This window comes from Cyprinus carpio, chromosome A2 (genome assembly GCF_018340385.1).
Source record: "Cyprinus carpio isolate SPL01 chromosome A2, ASM1834038v1, whole genome shotgun sequence".
NCBI lineage: Eukaryota > Metazoa > Chordata > Actinopteri > Cypriniformes > Cyprinidae > Cyprinus > Cyprinus carpio.
The window spans coordinates 24,325,790-24,340,055 of record NC_056573.1 but is presented as its reverse complement, the minus strand read 5'-3'; the positions used below and the strand labels follow the sequence as shown (position 1 = coordinate 24,340,055).

At 35.6% G+C, this 14,266-nt stretch overlaps 1 protein-coding gene across 1 annotated transcript in view; it reads left to right on the top strand.

Annotated features, from left to right (window-relative positions):
* Positions 1–2,567: 2,567 nt before the first annotated feature.
* LOC109089842 (semaphorin-6B-like) overlaps positions 2,568–14,266 on the top strand; it is a 111,874-nt gene continuing 100,175 nt past the window's right edge. Inside the window, exon 1 of the mRNA XM_042711907.1 lies at positions 2,568–3,260. The gene's annotated coding sequence lies outside the window, so the exon portion shown is untranslated. The remainder of the gene's footprint in view (positions 3,261–14,266) is intronic.

Here is a 14,266-nt window from a genome sequence, read left to right as displayed (position 1 = left end):
CATAAATTGCTACAGTGTTGTGGTGTGGCCTGCTGGCTTTCGTGGTGATTTGCCACATTTTGAGAGTTTTCACACATAGTTTTTTCAATTTTGCAGGGTCTGTGCTAAAAACACTTTCTTGAGCAATTTTAGAATCGGATACTTTTCCCCCGTTCCATATCAAAGCAGCATCTGTTTCAATACTTGCCTAAAAATATTACCAAAATGGTTTCCTGATGCTCATCTCCTCAGCAACAGAAGGAAGGGTGATGAAAACCTGCCTGACAAGAATATTACTAAAAAGTGTTCCCCTCTCTCTTTTTCCTCTTTGATCGCAGTTTCTTTGGGGGATATCAGGGAAACTGGGCTTTCAGAGTCTTGTTTTTAAGCCATAAAAAACTTTGCATTGCACACTTGCAAAGGGCTTTTTTTCCCCCTCTTTTTCTACAATTGGAACACCTTTTTCTTATTTATTTAAGGGGTACAAGCACTGAGTGTTACTAATTTGCTAATTTGTCTGATTTAAGCATTGCTATTTGATGTGAACAACCCTTGAGAAATGCATGGATGTGCTTTTGATCCTGTGGTTCAGTGCGTTTGTAGTCTTTTGAGTGCATTTTAAACTTTAATGAGTCACATCGTACTTGCGTATATATCAGACTCTGAAGCAAAAATCCCACACATCTCGGTGATTCAGCCGAGAATCCATCTGGAAAATCTGTTCTGCGTGTGTGACAGAAAGAGTAAAGCAGTACCGTCTATGCTGCTGAGTCACCTGAAGAGTTGAAATGATGCTTACATGCATTTTCTATGTTTTCAGATCCGAAATATATAATTACACTGCTTGGATAATTTATGCATGCAGTTCATTTTGTGGACTGCTAGTTTTATTAATGCTTTTTAAAAAACTTCTTTGACTGTAGGTTCATCCTAAAATCATGAATATAGAAAGAATTGCAAATCAACAACAAATTAAAGGTAAAGCTATTATATTATATTAAGTATATTATGTAAGTTTTGTTTCAATATGTAACATCGGAGTTATCCTTAAGATACAAACTACTGTGCTATTAATACTTTAATTCAGGAAGAAAGCAGTAAATTGATCAAAAGAGACGGTATAGACATATTCTTACAAAATATTTTTATTTAAAATAAATGCTGTTCTTTTATATAACTTTTTATTCAGAAAGAAATTTGTGAAAAAATGTTTTGTGTAAAAATATTTAATGTAAAAAAAAAGTAAGCGTAAAATGATTTCAGTGAACTATTCCAAACAGGTTGGTGGAATCTTGGTTAAATTATGTATTTGTAGGTAAATAGGTCATTGGTGAACCATGACCTGTGTTTAAAGTGAGATCACAATGACAGAGTATTTTATGTTTATTAACTGGTTAGTCTGTTGATGTCTTTTGTTGCTTCAGCAGGTGCGGCAGTCAAAAACCAAACACAGATGTTTCAAAGCATTATCTATAAAATCCCCACCACTGCGTTGTCCACGCAGTGGTGGGGATTCTTGCTTTAAATAAACCCAAATTAAATAATAAAAGTTACCCAGACACATGTCCTGGAGTATGTTTAGTCCCTGTGCATTAGGCATCTTCATAGACAATAACATACATAATGTTTTAAAATATATTTGATTATGTAGTAAGGATTCTTCCTTTAAAGTATGTAAAACTGCACTTCTTTTTTCTGTGGAGCACAAAAGCAGAAAAACATTGTGAACCAACACAACATTAGTTCCCACTGACTTCCACTGCATGGAGAATTGACATTTACTAAGACTAAGACATTTCTCAATATCATCATCATCTTCTTCTTTTTCTACTTTTTTTTTTTTTTTTTTTTTTTTTTTTTTTTTTTTGTTCCACAGAAGAAAATAAGTCATGCAGGTTTGGAATGACATGAGGATGAGTAAATGATGAGATAATTAAAATTTTGGGGTAAACCGTCTCTTAAGACCAGCCAGGAATCCTCCAAGAAACCTTTTTTTTTTTCACTCTGTAGGATTCTTAAGGTTCTTGATGTAATATTGCATCTTCTTTAGATCACTATACGGATGAGAACTAAAGCGTTTAATCATACTTAGCTTTATTTTATAGCAATAGAAATCTAAGGGGGGTGCTCTCGAGCTATTAAAAATCATATTGCTTAGAGGTTGATCTTTCACATCTCAGAAGACTTAATAAAGATTTGAAATAGGCTACACTTAATTCAAGTACTGACTTTGTCTCAGATATTTCTCCTGAAATCAAATATGGCGCAAACCAGACATTCATGGAATTAATGTGGGAACTGATCATTTGGTCTTGAACCAATTTGATGAGAAATATGGCAGTTCATATTGAGATGTATATTGTATTGAATATTGTTTTCTGTACAGTTTGAGACATTGTTGAGATCGCGAATGAATCTCAGGACGCATGAAATTAATTGGGTGTTTTTCTCAGGGGAAAAACTATTCCCTCTATTTTTTCTCCATTCTATAGAAGAAACCACTGAGATATTAATTAGATGTAATTATCTGACTGTTTGTACGTCGCCTAACTGAATGTGTGTGTGTGCATGTGCGCGTGTTTGTGAGGGAAAGAGAGAGAGATCCATCCCCCCTCTTGGATGGTTAGGTGCCTCAGTCTCAGTCACCCCGCGGAAGAAGCTCGTGTTTACGCAGCGCTCGCGTCTCACCGGTGGATGTAAATATCAGTTTATACGACAGCAGAAAGCACAGACTGATCCCTGAGCATCGCCAAAGGAACCGCTGGAAATACGCTTTGCTCCAGACTGCAGGAGGATGTATGGCGTTATTAACCATCTCAGAAACCATTTAAGGACCCTCAGATATTGATATCTTCATATGCACGTGAATCTGCATTTGAAAAGCTTTCAGCGGGCTGACACACACACTGTGCTGTGCGTCTTAACGCAGGACTGCTCTTTTGGACCCGTGCCACGGTTTTCTGTCTCCGTCCGTTCACCCAACCACACCTACCCGTTGTATCCTCACCGAATTACACCAGACCGGATCCCGACAGATTCCGTCGCGAAAGGGACATTGTGTCTGTGTGAGCGGGTGGAAGAAAGCGGATCTACTGCGCTATAAACGCCCGGTGCGCACCGGACCCGCTCAAAGACGCCCGTGTCGGACCGATATGTCACCCCGGTGCGCGTGATCGCTTTGGATGAGAGGCAGGTAAAATTATCAGCTTTGTCCCGCATCCTGCGCCAAGAAGGAACGCATCACCTTGAGGATTTAAACGCACCGACATCCAACTTACCAGGTGAGCCGGTCAGTCATATATTAGTTATAGATTTATAGAATAAGAAATCAACTCTTTTTTAATTGTCATTATTAAGGAAACGATTTTCAGGGGCATTTTGTTTTTATTTGCGGATTTAATCACAAACATTTAATATTAGCTCTTCAAAGGCGCTAAAACCATAATTATTGGTCTTAAATATTAGGAATGATCAACAAACTACAAATTATTATAATTTATTAAATTATGAATTAAGTTTTTTTTATTTTTTTATTTTTTTTTGCCCCAGACTATAAATATATGGAGCTCTTTGTCACTTTTACAGGCATTTTTTTTGTCTTGAGCCCTTGTTAATATCTGACCATGATGCACACTTGATCTTGAAGAAGGTTCATCAATACATCCACCCTATTCATAAAATCCAGGAGGAATATCTATGAAATATAGCATTAACATTTGGATCCAGTAAGAATCCTTTAAGAATCAAATCCAACTGGATAAACTGAAATTCCTCCAGAATTTTTGGGGATTTAACGCGTCTGTTGTATATGAACACTCTACTTATTGTAATGGAATAATGCCTTGCTGTAGGGCAGTTAATGGAAATCACATGGAAGGTAAGAGTTTGTGAAAGAAAATTAGATTTTTCTTATGAAGGCATTGGTCTTCACCCTAGAATCGGAATATTGTCATTTGAAACCAATCCTAACAGGATCCAACAGGATTTCCAGAATGTTTTGATTCTTGATTCTTAGAGTCTTATTGGATATTGTGTAATCTTTTTCAGAGCTTTATATGTCTTGTACTGAAATAATGTTTTGCTGCTGGACAGTTAAAGGAAATCACATGGACAGTTCTTTTTGATTCTATTGGTGGTCTGAAAGATCTAGTTTTTGTTTGTGTGATGTTTTATTTTGCAAGAAAATTCGAATTAAAATCCTTTAGAATTGCTTTGAAATAATAATGGAATTCTGTTCACATCTCTTTTGGAATTTTAACCAGGTGTAGCTTGTTATTAGGGCTTTTTTAAAATCTCATTCAGGGCTTGTTGGCTTTCAGGAGCATGTCTCGTAGGTCATGCATGCAAGATCCATATCTTGCAAAATTTTTTAGTTTGTAATTCGCTCAAGTGCGGGGTGAGCGATCTGATGCGTCGTGGCTTTTATTGGTTCATCGTTCTATTGTTGTGAATGCATGCACACTCCAGGCCCGCTGATGCTTCATAATTCTGCGGCTCTTGCTAATAAATAAACCTCTCCAGTGCCAGGCTTATGTAAAGCACGTTTCACATGTCAACAGTGTTTCTGAAGACAAAGCTTTCATATATTGGCTTGGAGGATAGGGGATCGGTTCACCAAGTGCTTTGGGATATACATGCAAGACTGAAATGCAGTCACCACCTAAATTTGGCTTTTCGTTCTGCATATGATGATTGTCTGCCTGGGTTTGTTGCTCTAGTAGTTTTGCATAATTTATAAGCTTAGTTAAGAGGAACTGCTTCCCTTGTTTCCAAGGAAAACCAGCCATTTGTAAGGTAAACTTAATGGGAACAAACTTTAAAATGCTTTTATGCTGGTACCATGGTACTGAATGGTGAGGCTGTCATAAGGTAATACCATAGTATACACTGAAAATATATGACTACACTTATAAAAGAAGCTTTCAAAATCCATTTTTTAATGGATTTTTTAAATGATGTCAAATTGTGTCAAGTTAACACCATTTGCAGTGTGTTTTTTGGGGTAATAAAAAGTTCCAGTCCACTAAAATTAATTAATGCACTATTTATTTTATATTATTTTATTTTATTTTATCGATGACAACACAACATTAATAATACATGACAATATATAAAGTGTGACATAGATTTAGCCAAATTGGCTAATTTTCATCCATGGTCCCTTGAAAGGTTGATTAGATATCATGAATTAACGATACTAAACAAGACTTTTAATGTTATTTTCTATATTTATTAACACATATTTAACATGTCAAGTTATAAATGAACGCTTATGTATTTTGTCTATGTATTTTGTATAAACAATGAGCAATAGTATAGTTCTATAGTATAGTTTTTATATAAAAAATTATATATATATATATATATATATATATATATATATATATATATTAATAAATTAATACATTATACATTATTATTTAGTACTACAAAAAGGACTAAAACAGCTATATGCAATATGCTCGTAATGGCTGAAATGACAAGCAGGACCTAAAAGAAAACCAACACATCTCTCCATGAGGCAGTATCTTCCTGAGAAAGACAGAATTGTCCTACATCAAGATGTTGTAAAAACTAGCTGGCCTGTAACTGCCCCTTGTTTTTCTTTTTGCTGACATGCTGTCTTTGCCCTCTTAGGCACTGGATAATTTTTTTATATTATTTATTTATTTTTACCCACAGGTTCCAGGACTTTGAAAAATAAATCATGTGTAAGGACAGTCTGGAGACGTGCAGGGAAGAACAGAATATTTAGTTAGACAGAAATCTACAGATAACAGTGGAAACATACACTAGCTGCATGTGTTTGAATACAGTGCACAGTAAATTACAACAATTTTATGCATTTTGTTGCTCGTCTGTGCAAAACTCTGGGTGGTTGCCAAGGTGTTGCTATGCACTTAAAATCTTAAGAGTAGTTTTTAGCAAATTGCCTTGCAGTTCTGTGTGATTGATAGGAAAGGGCCTCTGTGATCATCTTTTGTCATTCAACAAGCAAAAATTGTAACTCTGTTCACATAGAAAAGTAATAGCAAACGTCTTCTCAATAAGCTAAATAAAGCTATAGTGGTGAGCGGAAACTGCAACAGATATAATTTTTGCATTCCCATTTGCCCCAACAGCAACAAAAACATCCACTATAGTATTTCTAGGACTTTTCAAAAGAGGAAAAAAACAAGAGATTGATTACATTGGTCAGAAGAGAGGATAAAATTTACTGTCTCTTGCTCAACCATGCAGTAGCATTAACTAGTTTACTGTAATTTAATGCCAAGGTACTGTTATAAATGTACATTAATTTCTTTTTAAATTAAAATATCTAGATTTACAATGTGTATAACTGTGGAAATGAGCCATCACAGCCTGTGAAAAGAGTCTGTAGAGAGAAATAAAGTGAAGAATAAACCCCAGAGAGAAGTTGGATGTGGTCTGTATATAATTGTGAATCCAATTATGCGTTTGTTGCTTGCTGATTGCGAGATGCTTTGTTAGAGTGATTTTTATTCACAAAACTGAAAAGGATAACAAAATTTTCACAAAAAATGCTTCCTTTTCCAAGATCAGCTGGCCGCAGTCTGCAGCAAACAGACTGAATGTGTGTGTGTGTGTGTGTGTGTGTGTGTGTGTGTGTGTGCAAAAAAAGATGTAAAGGTACATGGATTGAGCCAGAATTGCTTGAGAAGGATTGATAGTGCATTTGTATAAGAGTTGTGTCAGTGTCTGTGTGTTTGTTGGACAGAAATGGAGGGTAAACAGAGCAACAGTGCTGGTCTCGATGTGTGTGAGAGAGTAAGACACACACAAACACACACATAGAAAGTGAGACAGGGCTTGACTCTCTCCGAATGACTAGCTGTGAATAGGCTCCCTGTTATCTCTGCAGTGCACACAGTCAGCAGCGCAGCAGGCCAGCCAGGCAGGTGCTGCACAAAAATAGCAGGTGTCTGTTCGGGTTAATACACATAGTCCTCCCTTCCTGTCTCTCCCAGGGGCTGAGCACCCATCACTAGGGTGCGACAGTGCTGAGGAAGACCTCCTCCTGCTCATGCACCGTAAGCTCGAGTGACCAAGGGTGACGTCTCGCTGTTGTCTGCAACTTGTTGCGCATGACGACCGGCCTTGTTCCCTTTCGTGGTCCACGGACCGAAGGATTGCTCTCGTCTTTCAACAATAAGGGAAGATTTAGAGCTCAAGGTGTTATTCGGATGTGTGTGCATCTGTGTTTGTGTGTGTAACTCAGCCGGAGGATGTATTTTTATTGCTTAGACATTGCTCTTGCATCGCCCAGGAGACTTTTAGGTTTTTTAGGTCGTTTAGGTTTCAATAGCTTTGTGAAAGAAGTATATTCATAATATTCATCGAGATGTTATAGCTCAGATCATTTCATTTTAGAAGATGTTTGATGAATTTGATGTTTTTATTGGTTAATGATCTCTTTTAAAACTGTCCAATCCTATATTATTTTTCCTACTGGGAGAAAAAAAAAACATGCCTGTGGCTACTTTTCTGCAAAATTAGACTGAAAAAAAATTGTGTAGAAATAATATTCATATTAATTTTACAATTAATTACAAAAAAAAAATAATAAATAAGTAATGCATTAAATTAAACATTTTGAAGTAGAATGAGTGAAATAGTATTTTTTTTTCTTATAAAACAAACTTCAATAATCTTTGTATTATTTATAACATAACTTATAATGAAAAATCTTTTTTTTTTACAGTGTATATACTTTTATGAATGTGTATAGAATTTTTATGAATTTTTATAAATCTATGTTATTTATTGAAAGGTAAAGAACCAACATAATACCTTTCTTGTCAAATTGTTAAACATTTTACTGGACTGCACAGTTTTTTAAGTAAATAGACAAGGTTTTCTATGTTTTTACAATGTTTAACTGATGTATCAGTTTTTGTATATAATTATCTTCTTACCATGAAGATAGCCTTGCTGCTGACATGGTATTAAAATAAATAAATAAATAAATAATGCACATTTCACATCACTTTCAAAGTGAAATGTTCTGTGAGCGGCCTTAAAAGCATGTTTTATCTGAAACAGGTAAACACGAATCTCGCAATGTTTTATTATGTTGTTTGTTGTATGTATGATGGCAGTTCGGAAATTAAATGTCTGGTCTCTAAATGTTTAATGCTTCATGCATTTGAAAATAATGTATCACCTACACTAAACCCTACCCTAAACCTAACCAATAGTGTTAACAAAAACAAACTTGAGTTAAAATACATTTGTTGAAGCAGCCATGTCATTTTAGGTTGCTTTTTCAGCCCTTTTTGTGACTTGTCTTTCGTGGGACTCACAAGTGCAATGCATACCAGGTGAGCTACCGAGCAAGTTTACGTGTCAGAAAACCCATGCATATGGAGTTTATGTGACGCAAACATCAAAATGTATTACACAGAAGAAATAAAAGGCACAGAGGCACAGATAGAGACATATTCTCAATACTTTCCTGGAGAAGCAAATAAGATATTAAAGAGATGCCATATGTGAATAGATTCCTCCTTCTGAAAACTTCTCAAATTGCTCTCCATTTAATCTCATAGCTGTCTAGCAGAAGTAGTAGCAATATTAAAGACGTTTTTCTTTTTTATTTCAGTTCATAGCTTTCTTCCTCTGAACATTTCAGTATTTTTAACTGTTTTCTGTTCTACGCTAGTTATATTTTAGAAACTTTTGCTTTCGAATCCAATTTGTTTTGGCCAAGAATGGACTGATATTAAATCATTATTGACAGACTAGAGTCACAGTTAGAGATACAGAATTATGGGAGAGCATCCGACACATTTAGAGAAAATTCATCTGACAGTTTATTGATCCTCAAAGACTTCATTTTTCTCTCTACTTCCTTGAAATATGGCAGTTGGTTAACTGCAAGGCAGCGATATTTTCCCTGACAAGAATTTAGGCAAGTAAAATGTCCCTTGTTGCACAGCTTTGTAGTTTTCTTCAAAACTCACAGTACATGTACGCTTGTGTCCAGTGAGGCGCTTCACATCCAATTGATGTTCTTAAAACAGTATCCAACTCGCCAGCACAGTTGAGAGGACTTCAATTATCTCTACGTGCCATTTGAAAGTTCACATGGGTCACCTTGAGTCATCTGTGGCGCTAACAATGAGCTGAATGTGAGCTAACAAGCTCCACAGACACATCTTTGGATCTGCTGTAAACGTTATTGGATAATTAAGTTTGATAGTTGATGGTTTTATATGGTTTCTGGTACAAGATAGGTAATTATTGCTGGTTTGGTAACTGATGTAGTCATTGCTAAAACATTTTTTTTTTCAGTATTTTGTCTTGTTTTGTGGTAAAAGTAAGATCCTCGAATTCTGTCATCATTTAGCCTACGTAAATTAAGATGAAATGCAAATGTAAAGTGTTTTTGTTCATACATTGCAAGTCAATGGTTTCCAAAGCTTTCTGAACATTGAACATCTTTCAAAATATCTTCTTTTATGTTCATAAAAGAATTATGTTCAGTTTTGGAACTATATGAAGGGGAGTAAATGATGACACAATTGTTATTTTTGGGTGAACTAGCTCTTTAAAAAGCATATACATTTACTTTAGCAAAACTGTGTAAAATAATGTGAGAAATATACAGTCGTGGCCAAAAGTTTTGAGAATTACGTAAATATTAGTTTTCAAAAAGTTTGCTGCTAAACTGCTTTTAGATCTTTGTTTCAGTTGTTTCTGTGATGTACTGAAATATAATTACAAGCACTTCGTACGTTTCAAAGGCTTTTATCGACAATTACATGACATTTATGCAAAGAGTCAGTATTTGCAGTGTTGGCCCTTCTTTTTCAGGACCTCTGCAATTCGACTGGGCATGCTCTCAATCAACTTCTGGGCCAAATCCTGACTGACAGCAACCCATTCTTTCATAATAACTTCTTGGAGTTTGTCAGAATTAGTGGGTTTTTGTTTGTCCACCCGCCTCTTGAGGATTGACCACAAGTTCTCAATGGGATTAAGATCTGGAGAGTTTCCAGGCCATGGACCCAAAATTTCAACATTCTGGTCCCCGAGCCACTTAGTTATCACTTTTGCCTTATGGCACGGTGCTCCATCGTGCTGGAAAATGCATTGTTCTTCACCCAAACTGTTGTTGGAAGAAGTTGCTGTTGGAGGGTGTTTTGGTACCATTCTTTATTCATGGCTGTGTTTTTGGGCAGAATTGTGAGTGAGTCCACTCCCTTGGGTGAGAAGCAACCCCACACATGAATGGTGTCAGGATGCTTTACTGTTGGCATGACACAGGACTGATGGTAGCGCTCACCTTTTCTTCTCCGGACAAGGCTTTTTCCAGATGCCCCAAACAATCGGAAAGGGGCTTCATCTGAGAATATGACTTTGCCCCAGTCCTCAGCAGTCCATTCACTATACTTTCTGCAGAAGATCAATCGGTCCCTGATGTTTTTTTCTTTGCCTCACTGTGCGTGCAGATGCGCTCACACCTGCCTGCTGCCATTCCTGAGCAAGCTCTGCACTGGTGGCACTCCGATCCCGCAGCTGAATCCTCTTTAGAAGGTGATCCTGGCGCTTGCTGGACTTTCTTGGACGCCCTGAAGCCTTCTTTACAAGAATTGAACCTCTTTCCTTGAAGTTCTTGATGAACCTATAAATTGTTGATTTAGGTGTTATCTTAGTAGCTACAATATCCTTGCCTGTGAAGCCATTTTTATGCAACGCAATGATGGCTGCACACATTTCTTTGCAGGTCACCATGGTTAACAATGGAAGAATAATGATTTCAAGCATCACCCTCATTTTAACATGTCAAGTCTGCCATTCTAACCCAATCAGCCTGACATAATGATCTCCAGCCTTGTGCTCGTCAACATTCTCACCTGAGTTAACAAGATGATTACTGAAATGATCTCAGCAGGTCCTTTAATGACAGCAATGAAATGCAGTGGAAAGGTTTTTTTGGGATTAAGTTAATTTTCATGGCAAAGAAGGACTATGTAATTCATCTGACCACTCTTCATAACATTCTGGAGTATATGCAAATTGCTATTATAAAAACTTAAGCAGCAACTTTTCCAATTTCCAATATTTATGTAATTCTCAAAACTTTTGGCCACGACTGTAGGAAAAAGAATAAACTAATGTTCAAAACTTGGTTGGTAAGTCTCTTTTTCTCACCAAGGCTGCATTTATTTGATCATTTGAAAACAGTAATATTGTGGAATATTATTACAATTTAAAATAATTGTTTTCTATTGTAATATATTTAAAAAATGTAATTTATTTCTGCAATGGCAAAGCTGAATTTCCAGCATCATTACTCCAGTCTTCAGTGTCACATGATCCTTCAGAAATTATTCTAATATGCTGATTTGCTGCTCAAGAAACATTTATTATCAATATTGAAAAGAGTTATGCTGCCTAATATTTTTTTTTTTCAGGATCCCTTGATGAAGAGAAAGTTCAAAAGAACAGCATTTGTTTGAAATAAAATCATTTGAAACATTACATACGTCTTTACTGATTCTTTTGATACATTTATTATCTCTTTCTAAATATAAGAATCAGTTTCTTAAAAAATAAAAAACAGTAGTAAATCTTAAAGCAAATGTATTTTATTACTTCATTGATTTAAGAATATTTTACTACATTTACTATTTACCAATGGCATAAGAAAACCATTCTCTGAGAACATATATTGATATATCTTGAATTAAGTTTATATATATATATATATATATATATATATATATATATATATATATATATATATATATATATATATGTGTGTGTGTGTGTGTGTGTGTGTGATATATGACAGTCTATTAACACAGGGAGATGAGAGGAAGCTCTTGAAACATATCATGTTGTGAGCGATGTGTATTCCCATAAAGCCCCACCACATAAAAGAGTGCGTGCAGGTCTGTGAAATCAAATAGACGCAACTGGTCATAAGGGGCTCATTTAAAAGCAGTTAGCCACCAATTAGCTCCTAAATTTCATCAGCGGTTAAACACACAATGTTCCAGATTTAGCCAACCAAAACTCTCACAAACTCTTTATTTGTACTTTAGATAACCTTCACTGTAATGTCACCCTGTAGGTCTAAGTTTTTCATTGTTTATTTCCAGAACCCATAATAATCTACATTTAGCACATCTTAGCATTATGAACTGTCATTTAGGAACATTACATTCTGACCAGTGCGGGTTTTGCAGCTCTCTCATAATGTTTTGGGGTGAACGAGGAGACCATAACAGCCTGTGTAACTCTCACCTCCCTCTTATTGGAATATAAATTCATGTGGCTGGCGGGCATTGGGGAAACAAATAAAATGCTGTTAAAAGTAACCGAGTGCTTGCACTGATGCGAAACGGAATATTACTCCTTCTCCCGACTTCCCAGCATGGCTCTGTTGACATCGGCGTGTCCAAAACTGCAGGTTTCAAATTGTTTTTTGGGGGTTTCACCTATCAGGACATTTCTTGGCTGTTTATATAGGACTGTTCATACTGTGTGTGTGGCATTTCTAAATGGATTTCACTGCTAAAAAGTGAAATGGAATGATTTCATAGTGTATATTATACATAATGAAATTTGCATACATTTTATTGAAATGCCTGGCAGGGAGTTTGTTTATGGTGGTGCTAACTGTGGATAGATGGAATGGGACAAAAACAAGGCATCCAAAATGGAAATAAATAGACTAAGAAAACAAATATTTATTTAAGAAATTTGTGAATTTTAGGTATAAAAACAATATATATAAAATGCTTATTTTCAAGAGGGTCCAGACATTTATCACAAAAACAGAACGATAGATAGATAGATAGATAGATAGATAGATAGATACTTTTTTTAGTACATATCAATTTTTTATGTAAAACTTACATATATATATACATTTTTATTAATGTTTTTTATTTATAATAAATACATAAATATTTTCTGTTTCTAAGGAATTTCTAGTACATATCAGCTTTTAGATGTAAAAAAAAAAATGTGTATACCTATGTCAGTTTTTATTAATATATTTTACATGTATTTTTATTAATAATTTTTATTTATTTATTTCTGTTTCTAAGGAATTTCTTTTGAAACTCTAGAGGAGACATGTGAGATTAATGGGTCCTTTTTCTCAAGTGAAAAAAAATCTGAGATGCTGAAGACTTTGGCAGAAGTCGCCATTTGCTCTGTTTACTCTGATTTCTGTCTATGAAATGCAATTTATGACTTTTATTTCTTATGGACCATCAAAATGTTTAAATGTGAGACTGGGACAGTGTTCAATCATAGTATCCTATAATGTGATGTTTTAATATTAAACATGGAACATGATTGGTATAATGGAACGTTTTTGTCATAAGCATTATAAACATTTGGAGTTGTTTTCCCTGCAGTCGCTCGTGATCTGTTAATGCATGCTGAGAGGAGATGCATCACCCAGTTATGACATGCACATGCGGAATGCTGGATGTCCCACCATGCTATTGTACAGCTTTTAGAAAGCGGGTAATGCCCGTTTGAAAAGCGCCTGCAATGTGGCACTATCTGCGAAGAAGTAGATCACACAAGCTCGGCTGGAGAGGGGCATCAATCCCCTGACCTGCTCCCCTAGACACCAGACATGCTGGCGGTGGGAGGTTATTCTTCAGAGCACACATGGCAGAGGAAAAGAAAGAACCGAAAACTAACTCGGGCCGCTTTGATTCCAGTGTCAGTTCTGAAGCCATAACTTGATTAATGAGAGTCAGCTGAATGGGCTTTTGAAAAGAAATGTCTTGAAATTCATATTTTTTTCATTGTCAGATGTCGCAGGAGCGTTTAGCTTCGTAACCCCCCAATGGGGAAGAAAAAAGGAAGTGAGAGGAATTAAGACTTTCAGAAGTGTGTGATGTTATTTAAGTGGCGAGGAACATAAGGACAGGATTTTGGAAAGGATGATTGCTAAATTAACTGTCTACCTTTCTCTCGCGCACAGTCTTTTTGTTCTCTTTTGCTCTTTTTTTTTCTTGGGCATTTAGTGTTGCTTTATTCTTTTTATTTCTGACTGTGGTGCATGATGGGAAATCTGTCAAGAGCAGTCAACTCTGCAAACGAACCTGATAGATAGATAGATAGATAGATAGATAGATAGATAGATAGATAGATAGATAGATAGATAGATAGATAGATAGATAGATAGATAGATAGATAGATAGAGATACTTTTTTTAGTACATATCAATTTTTTATGTAAAACTTACATACATATACATTTTTATTAATGTTTTTTATTTATAATAAAT